The 8932-nt window shown below is 46.6% G+C and overlaps 1 protein-coding gene across 4 annotated transcripts in view; it reads right to left on the bottom strand.

The window, feature by feature from the left end:
* Positions 1 to 4961, bottom strand: part of LOC112226202 — a 22423-nt gene extending 17462 nt beyond the window's left edge. For 2 of the 4 annotated variants that reach the window (XM_042307252.1, XM_042307253.1), the window contains exon 1: positions 4710 to 4958. The gene's annotated coding sequence lies outside the window, so the exon portion shown is untranslated. Of the gene's footprint in view, positions 1 to 4709 lie in introns of all 4 variants that reach the window. The other 2 variants (XM_042307254.1, XM_042307255.1) reach the window with 2 other exon arrangements.
* Between the last annotated feature and the right edge of the window lie 3971 nt (positions 4962 to 8932).

Here is an 8932-nt window from a genome sequence, read left to right as displayed (position 1 = left end):
AGTGAACAATCATCTCCTTCGTCTTGATCACGTTGAGGGAGAGGTTGTTGTCCTGTCACCACACGGCGAGGTCTCTGACTTCCTCCCTATAGGCTGTCTCGTTGTTGTCGGTGATCAGGCCTACAACTGTTGTGTCATGGGCAAACTTAATGATGGTGTTGGAGTCATGCCTGGCCATGCAGTCATGAGTGAACAGGGAGTACAGGAGGGGCCTAAGCACGCACCTCTGAGGGTCCTCTGTGTTGAGGATCAGCGTGGCAGACATGTTGTTGCCTACCCTTACCACCTGGAGCGGCCCGTCAGGAAGTCCAGGATCCAGTTGCAGAGGGAGGTGTTTAGTCCCAGGGTCCTTAGCTATGGTGTTGAATGCTGAGCTATAGTCAATGAATAGCATTCTCACATAGGTGTTCCTTTTGTCCAGGTGGGAAAGGGCAGTGTGGAGTGCAATAGAGATTACATCATCTGTGGATCTGTTAGGGCGGTATGCAAATTGGAGTGGGTCTAGGGTTTCTGGGATGATGGTGTTGATGTGAGCCATGACCAGGCTTTCAAAGCATTTTGTGGCTACAGACGTGAGTGCTAAGGCTCGGTAGTCGTTTAGGCGGGTTACCTTAGTGTTCTTGGGCACATGGACTATGGTGGTCTGCTTGAAACATGTAGGTATTACAGACTTGGACAGGGAGAGGTTGAAAATGTCAGTGTAGACACTTGCCAGTTGGTCAGCACATGACAGACAGAGAGACAGAAAGACAGAGAGACTGAAAGACAGAGACAGAGAATGAGGAACATAACATAGGTCTGTAGATGTTACTGTCCCCAAAGTACCACCCCAGATCTGTGTGAAGACTGTGAACTCAGGCTAAGAAAAGCCTAGAAGTGTTATAGAAATCCATACAACTAAAACAGTCTTCAGCATAACCAGGTCTGTGTTGTAGAGCTCTAACCAGGTCTGTGTTGTAGAGCTCTTACCAGGTCTGTGTTGTAGAGTTCTAACCAGGTCTGTGTTGTAGAGCTCTAACCAGGTCTGTGTTGTAGAGTTCTAACCAGGTCTGTGTTGTAGAGCACTAACCAGGTCTGTGTTGTAGAGCTCTAACCAGGTCTGTGTTGTAGAGTTCTAACCAGGTCTGTGTTGTAGAGCTCTAACCAGGTCTGTGTTGTAGAGCTCTAACCAGGTCTGTGTTGTAGAACTCTAACCAGGTCTGTGTTGTAGAGCTCTAACCAGGTCTGTGTTGTAGAGCTCTATCCAGGTCTGTGTTGTAGAGCTCTAACCAGGTCTGTGTTGTAGAGCTCTAACCAGGTCTGTGTTGTAGAGTTCTAACCAGGTCTGTGTTGTAGAGTTCTAACCAGGTCTGTGTTGTAGAGTTCTAACCAGGTCTGTGTTGTAGAGCTCTAACCAGGTCTGTGTTGTAGAGTTCTAACCAGGTCTGTGTTGTAGAGCTCTAACCAGGTCTGTGTTGTAGAGTTCTAACCAGGTCTGTGTTGTAGAGTTCTAACCAGGTCTGTGTTGTAGAGTTCTAACCAGGTCTGTGTTGTAGAGTTCTAACCAGGTCTGTGTTGTAGAGCTCTAACCAGGTCTGTGTTGTAGAGTTCTAACCAGGTCTGTGTTGTAGAGTTCTAACCAGGTCTGTGTTGTAGAGCTCTAACCAGGTCTGTGTTGTAGAGCTCTAACCAGGTCTGTGTTGTAGAGCTCTAACCAGGTCTGTGTTGTAGAGTTCTAACCAGGTCTGTGTTGTAGAGCTCTAACCAGGTCTGTGTTGTAGAGCTCTAACCAGGTCTGTGTTGTAGAGCTCTAACCAGGTCTGTGTTGTAGAGCTCTAACCAGGTCTGTGTTGTAGAGCTCTAACCAGGTCTGTGTTGTAGAGTTCTAACCAGGTCTGTGTTGTAGAGCTCTAACCAGGTCTGTGTTGTAGAGTTCTAACCAGGTCTGTGTTGTAGAGTTCTAACCAGGTCTGTGTTGTAGAGTTCTAACCAGGTCTGTGTTGTAGAGTTCTAACCAGGTCTGTGTTGTAGAGCTCTAACCAGGTCTGTGTTGTAGAGTTCTAACCAGGTCTGTGTTGTAGAGTTCTAACCAGGTCTGTGTTGTAGAGCTCTAACCAGGTCTGTGTTGTAGAGCTCTAACCAGGTCTGTGTTGTAGAGCTCTAACCAGGTCTGTGTTGTAGAGTTCTAACCAGGTCTGTGTTGTAGAGCTCTAACCAGGTCTGTGTTGTAGAGCTCTAACCAGGTCTGTGTTGTAGAGCTCTAACCAGGTCTGTGTTGTAGAGCTCTAACCAGGTCTGTGTTGTAGAGCTCTAACCAGGTCTGTGTTGTAGAGTTCTAACCAGGTCTGTGTTGTAGAGTTCTAACCAGGTCTGTGTTGTAGAGTTCTAACCAGGTCTGTGTTGTAGAGTTCTAACCAGGTCTGTGCTGTGGAGCTCTAACCAGGTCTGTGTTGTAGAGTTCTAACCAGGTCTGTGCTGTGGAGCTCTAACCAGGTCTGTGTTGTAGAGCTTTAACCTTGTCTGTGCTGTGGCCAACAGTAATCACACTGTACTACACACTACACATAAACACGCTAAATGTACTTTCATACACACACCATTGTCACACCCTGACCATAGTTTGCTTTGTATGTTTCTATGTTTTGTTTGGTCAGGGTGTGATCTGAGTGGGCATTCTATGTTACATGTCTAGTTTGTCTATTTCTATGTTTGGCCTGATATGGTTCTCAATCAGAGGCAGGTGTTAGTCATTGTCTCTGATTGGGAACCATATTTAGGTAGCCTGTTTGGTGTTGGGGTTTTGTGGGTGATTGTTCCTGTCTCTGTGTTTGCACCAGATAGGGCTGTTTTGGTTTTTCACATTTCTTGGTTTTGTTAGTCTATTCATGTATAGTTTCTTTATTAAAGAACCATGAATAATAACCACGCTGTGTTTTGGTCCACCTCTCCTTCAACTCAAGGAAACCGTTACAACCATGTAGTTAGTATGTATCCTACATGTCTAGATTAATGTAAGACTCACAAAATAAAGTTCATTACATAGTCATAGAGTTATTTAAGGGTACTACGAGTGGAGGTGGCATGGGAATATGCTAACCCACAAATCCCCATACCTAATCCCCCTTTCCCATATCTCAGCCTCATCTAAACCGAGCCATACACCCCCGCCCTTTCAAAAACCACAACTCTCTCTCTCTATGCAGCGATGAAGCAGAGCAACCTGAGCTCTCTGAGAAAGTCTTATAAAGGGGAGGGAATAAAACAATCACATCAAGCACATTGACCACCTCTCCCTCACACCCTGATCTGGGACATCCAAGACAGTGTGTGTGTGTGTGTGTGTGTGTGTGTGTGTGTGTGTGTGTGTGTGTGTGTGTGTGTGTGTGTGTGTGTGTGTGTGTGTGTGTGTGTTTGTGCATGCTTTGTGTGCCCAGGGGCCTATCCTCACGTGCATTGATTACAGGAACTGAATGTAGTATAGGCTACTCATGTCACAGTCATTTCCTGTACTATGTCACAGTGATGCACTGCTTATTCACGTACAGTTAGGTCACGTACTGCACAACCGTAGCAAGTCACTTGGACAGCCCCTATGAATCCGTTATCCAGAGAAGAATCTCCTGAGAGGGATCTCTGTCAAACAAACAAATCACTCTTTCTGAGCCACTGCCTTGTGGTAAACTTGTTAAACTCTCTCTTTTTGTGTTGTTTTCCCCCTCTCTCTTCTCCCCTTCTCTTTCTCTCTGTTCTCATCCTTCCTCTCCCATTCTCCTCCTCTATTGTCTCCCTTTTACACTCTCTCTCCACCTCTTCTTTCTCCTCTCTAAGCTCATCTCCACTTCTCTCTCTCTCCACCTCTTCTTTCTCTCTAAGCTCATCTCCACTTCTCTCTCTCCCTTTCTCTGTTCTTCTCCTTCTTCTCCCCTCTCTCTATCATTCTCTTCTCCTCTCTTTTCTCCCTTTTACTCTCTCTCTACAACTCTCTAACCCCTCTCACTAACCCTCTTCTTCCTCTCCCTTCTCCCTCTTCCCTTGTTGAGCCTTGTTGGCGTGGGCTCTAGTTCTGTTCCTTCGCTCAGTGATCCCAGGGTAAAGAGGGTCTTGTTACACCAGTACTGGCCCTTCTGATAAAGCCCAGTATTGTGAAGGATAATCCTCAGAAACAATCAGGATTTCACACAGGCAGCACCGTGTGTATTTCTGCAGTCCCCAAACACAAATCTAAACACACCAAGAACAATCACACACACAATCCCATACAGCCAAACATACGTAGCGTACAATCGCTCAAACACACAACACTCCAGGTCAGAGAATGTATTATTACTGTGCGCTGCACTCATGTGGTGGAAGTAAATATCAGGACAAAACTCACATCAGGTTACAAACTCTCTCTACAGGTTGTTTTCCTTCCTTTGTACTGTATAATTACCCTGGTGTACACTGCTTCCTCTACTTCACTACTAAAGCCAGCTAGCTACCTCACTACCGATGACTGACGGACACCAGAGATTGGGAAAGGGGAGCAGAAGTAACAGTGTTATAAACGACCTGGAATGGGAATGTCCTTCTTCTCTCTCACTCCCATGTTTATGTATGGAAGGAACCCAGCTCTTAAGCTGTCCACATTTGGGTGAGCCGTGCTCTTAAATAAACATGGGCTTTGTTGGGATAAACCATTGTCTATCCTCTATTGTCCCGCGGGATCAGTGAGGTGCTCAGGTACTCACCTGATTGGAGGGGGGACAGGTCAGCACACGTCACAGATGGAAGTTGGAACACGAGGCCAAGAGAGGGAGCGAGGGTGGCTGGAAGTGCTGTCCAGACAGGCAGGCTCCTCCTGGTGCCTGGAATGCTTCCATACGGCTGTCATCATTCCTCATCATTCCTCATCATTTCCGGTGATTGCGGAGGTTTCCAGAGGATTCCCGACATCGGTTTCCCCATCCATCACTGGCCACCAAAGGGAAGAGGAACAGTAACTACAAGAGAGACGTTGTCATAACTCAACACCCTCGGGTCACACTAATAACCATCGTCACAGCAGGCAGACGGATAGCTGTGAGACCGTGTCATTCTGTCAATGGGCCAATTACTGCAATAGCTGTTAACACTCACATCCTGTGACCTTTGGCCTAGTGTGCCTGTACACCTACTTTAGAATAGGGTGTTATAAGTATAGAAACGAAGTGGTTGAGCGACATGTTTGCCACTGTTCTAATGAGGACAGAGATAATATAAGTGGTTCATGCGTGTGGATGTCACCCCATTTTAACACCGATTATTGTCTTTGTCTTATATCAGCACTCAGCGTGACAACACCTTGTGTATCCAAGCCATTCCTACATCTTGGCTTAACTCGTTGCCAAGACACACACACACACACACACACTCTCTCACATACACACGTTGGTCCCTGTGGCCTCAACCCCACTAGGTTGTCCAGTCCTCCTTGTTGTTTCAGCTGTGAACACGGGAGAGGAATTACTGGTACTACCACTGCACTGATACCACCTTCCTCCCCATCACTGACACCACACACATACTGTACACACACACACTGTACAAACATGCGCAGTCTCAAACACACCACACACACACACATTGTACTACAATTCTTTGTAATAGTTGACACACTGTATGACCCAAAAAACCATCTCACAGCACCACGCAACAGCAACAATACGGGAAAGCCATTATGTCAACGTCAACGACATAATTGTTTGCAGACATTCTCTAAAATGGGCTGGTCTAGTGTCAGCTCATCGCTGGCAGACTGCAGATGACTAAGTGCAGAGAAATGGAGAAATGGAGAACTGCAGAACAGATACATCTGTTACTCTACATGGCTCTTCAGCCTCTATAAACAGACCCTGGATGTGTCTCAAGTGCACCCTATTCCCTACCTAGTGCACTACTTTTGGCCTGGGCCTTGGGGAATGGGGTGCCATTTGAGATACAGGCACTGAGTGTCATGTCATGGTAACATGTCAGAGGGAGTGTGAGGCTCTGTGGACTGACCCTGACCCTGGGACCCAGATGGTTGGTTTGTCTCTCCTCCCTCGTCCCCGACACCTCACTGTTCCTTACCATGCTTTCACTCTCCAGCCCTTGTTTTCGCATTCCAATCGGTCCTTAACGACCCACAATGCCTGGCGTATAGTATATACACACAAGCATGCATGCACTTGAGTATGTAAACACAAACACACACCCACGGGCATGCAGACACACACACACACCCACCAGGCATGTAGTCTCTCATCCTTTAGACCGTACAGTATAAACACATTGCTTGATTTCTCTATCAACATGGTGTCTTGTCTCTGTCCTACAGATAACATTGTTTTTTAGCTCCATGTTTTGTCATAGTCCAACACATTCCTTAGGAACCTTTAGACATTCTTACCTGTCGGACTAATCTAGCTGTTTATGTTCATGTGTGAACTGAGGGGTCAAAGTGGCCCCGATAACCTTGACATAGATAGTGGTAGCACTTGATAGCATACCACCCTCAGGGTAATGTACCCGGGAGCGTTCTGTTTCACACCGTCAGACACTGTAAAATAACATCCACACATTGAGCAGCCATATACATCCCACAGAATGACTTCCAGGTAGGTAAATAGGGGCCTGTGGTGTTATTCACCGTCCTCAGAGTTAAGCTGTGTTTATTACACATCCCAGGCCCCACGGGCCACAACTGCTGCCATGCAACAATATTTGAAATAGAGATCATTTACATATCAAATACTGAAATGCTAGATAAAGGTTACAATCCTTGTTAAGTTTAAAGGCTTGGCAGCGAACAGGAAAGGCAATACTATAGTTCATCTTTCCTGCTGCATACTGTATTGTTTGGGCTGGCACAGCAGCCATGTCCAAAAATGTGTTTTGGGAAGCTGCTAAATTGATAATGTTGAGATTGGATATTTTTTACCAGTCTGTCTCACGCACAAATGAAACACTCAACGGTGGGATCCAAATATGCAAAAAAACTGCAACTTCACTCATCAATATTCAACGATTACAAAAGCTCCCCCTCCACCCCGCTTTGGGTCCATCCTTCCCAAAACGGCTATCGTGGAGGCGGTGTGGCCGTGCCCAAATGCCTACGCTATGATACTATCCCCATCAGATATATCATACAGGTGTGGACTCTGAGGCATGTGGTCGTCCAGTGGGTTGAGTATGCAGGTGGGGTGTGTGATGTTACGTGTCTGAGACTACTCACACACCATCTGCAGAGTTTCCACGTCACACTAATTGCCATCGCAGACCTGACGTACGTCCACCCAGAGGGCTCGAAAAGCTATTTCTGGCACCGTTTGGGGTGTTTTCTTCACTTTCTGCATACCAAATGATCTGGCCTGGTCTAATCCCCTCGGTGCAGCATGATGAAGGCAGATTTATCTAGCGCTGTGTTGCTGGAGCATAGAGAGAGACTAATGCCTTTCACAGGCCTGTATCAGGAGTCAGGACACAATGTGCCCGCTCTGCTCTGCTCTCAAGTCTCAGGTCTTAATGGCTGCAGCATTCCCAAACTGTCATTGCTGGGATAGATGGAGTATATGGAGGAATATTCAGTCTAATGGAGCTGAGCAGCAGCAGGTCTCAACTCAAGCATACTAAAGAGCCCATTAATCCCTTCTAATTCTATCAAGAATTGAGCTGCAGAGGGATAAGAACCCCACTAAATTCCAATCCAGAGGCTATGTCTGTAATGCCATGGAGACCGACCCTGGGATTATTTGCAAAGAAGAAATAGCTCCTCTTTCTCCACTGTTGATTCAATGTACAACAGTAAGCTGCTTGAAACGGTGCCTTATTATGAGAAGTATTTGGCGGACTGTAGAAGTTTCTTGGTCATTACATTACCAGAAAGAAGCCCTCAAAGGAAGCCTGGTGGGGGAGTTTTAAATGCCTGGGTGATGTTATCCCCTCTGATAGTATGATAGGCAGACAGCAGGTATGATACAGGTGTCCTCTCCACCTCCACTAGACAGGTATGCAGGTGAGCTACGTGCCCGTCTGTCTGCCTGCCAGCCTGCCTGCAGTAGTAACCCATCACAGGGTTCCCTACCTCCACACCATTGATTCTGATCGCCCGCCGTAACATCCGCCCATGGAAAGATTCTGTTTTTAGACCTGTATTTTATCTGAAAAACAAATGTCTTATCAAACGAATTCCCCAGCCCTAAGTATGGGGAAGAGGGAGAAAGTGTGCTTTATTTTCTTTCAGAATGGAGCGTGGAGACGGGAATGTGTTTTACAGGCTGAGATTAGTGCTCAATCAGCCTCATCTAAATGACCACAGGCCGGCTGGGGCTACTGTTGTATGTGTATACTAAACTACAGCCACAACTCACACAGTGGAGAGGGCTGGAACTAGTGGGACCTTTCAGATAGACAGGACACACGCCTCAGTTAGTCTGGCCTCTCTGCTCTATGGACTGGAGGGAGAATCGGCCTCCTCTTGTCAATCCCATTCATTTGAACAAGGTCAAAGGGTCACCAAGGAAGACATCTACAGAGCAATCAAGATGTCATGTTTGAAAGGCTGTGTTGTAAGCTTGTAGAGCACCTACTCTTCTCTCCTGCTCACTCAAAAAGAAAACACACACACACAATGATGACCTAGACAAAAACAGATAGACAACAACATCTTCACAAGCCCAGGCATTTACAGTGCTAAGGAATTAAATGTCTCTTAGTAACAGTATTGACACAAAACAGGCCTGACAACCACAGTCACATTCCTTCCCAGCCCGAAGCCCCACACCCAAATCCCTCCTCCCTCTCTCCCCCCGTCACCCCTTCCCCACTGCCAACTGCTCCATTACTCCTTCCCTTCATTACTGAACCCCAACTTCTCCCTTCATCCTGTTCTCCCACTGCATGCCAGCCCTCCCCTTTCCTCACCTCCATACACACCCATTACTCCTTCCCTTCA

This window comes from Oncorhynchus tshawytscha, linkage group LG27 (assembly GCF_018296145.1).
Source record: "Oncorhynchus tshawytscha isolate Ot180627B linkage group LG27, Otsh_v2.0, whole genome shotgun sequence".
In the NCBI taxonomy this organism is placed as follows: Eukaryota; Metazoa; Chordata; class Actinopteri; order Salmoniformes; family Salmonidae; genus Oncorhynchus; species Oncorhynchus tshawytscha.
Note: the sequence above shows the minus strand (reverse complement) of the source record. Positions and strands in the feature narration are given on the sequence as shown.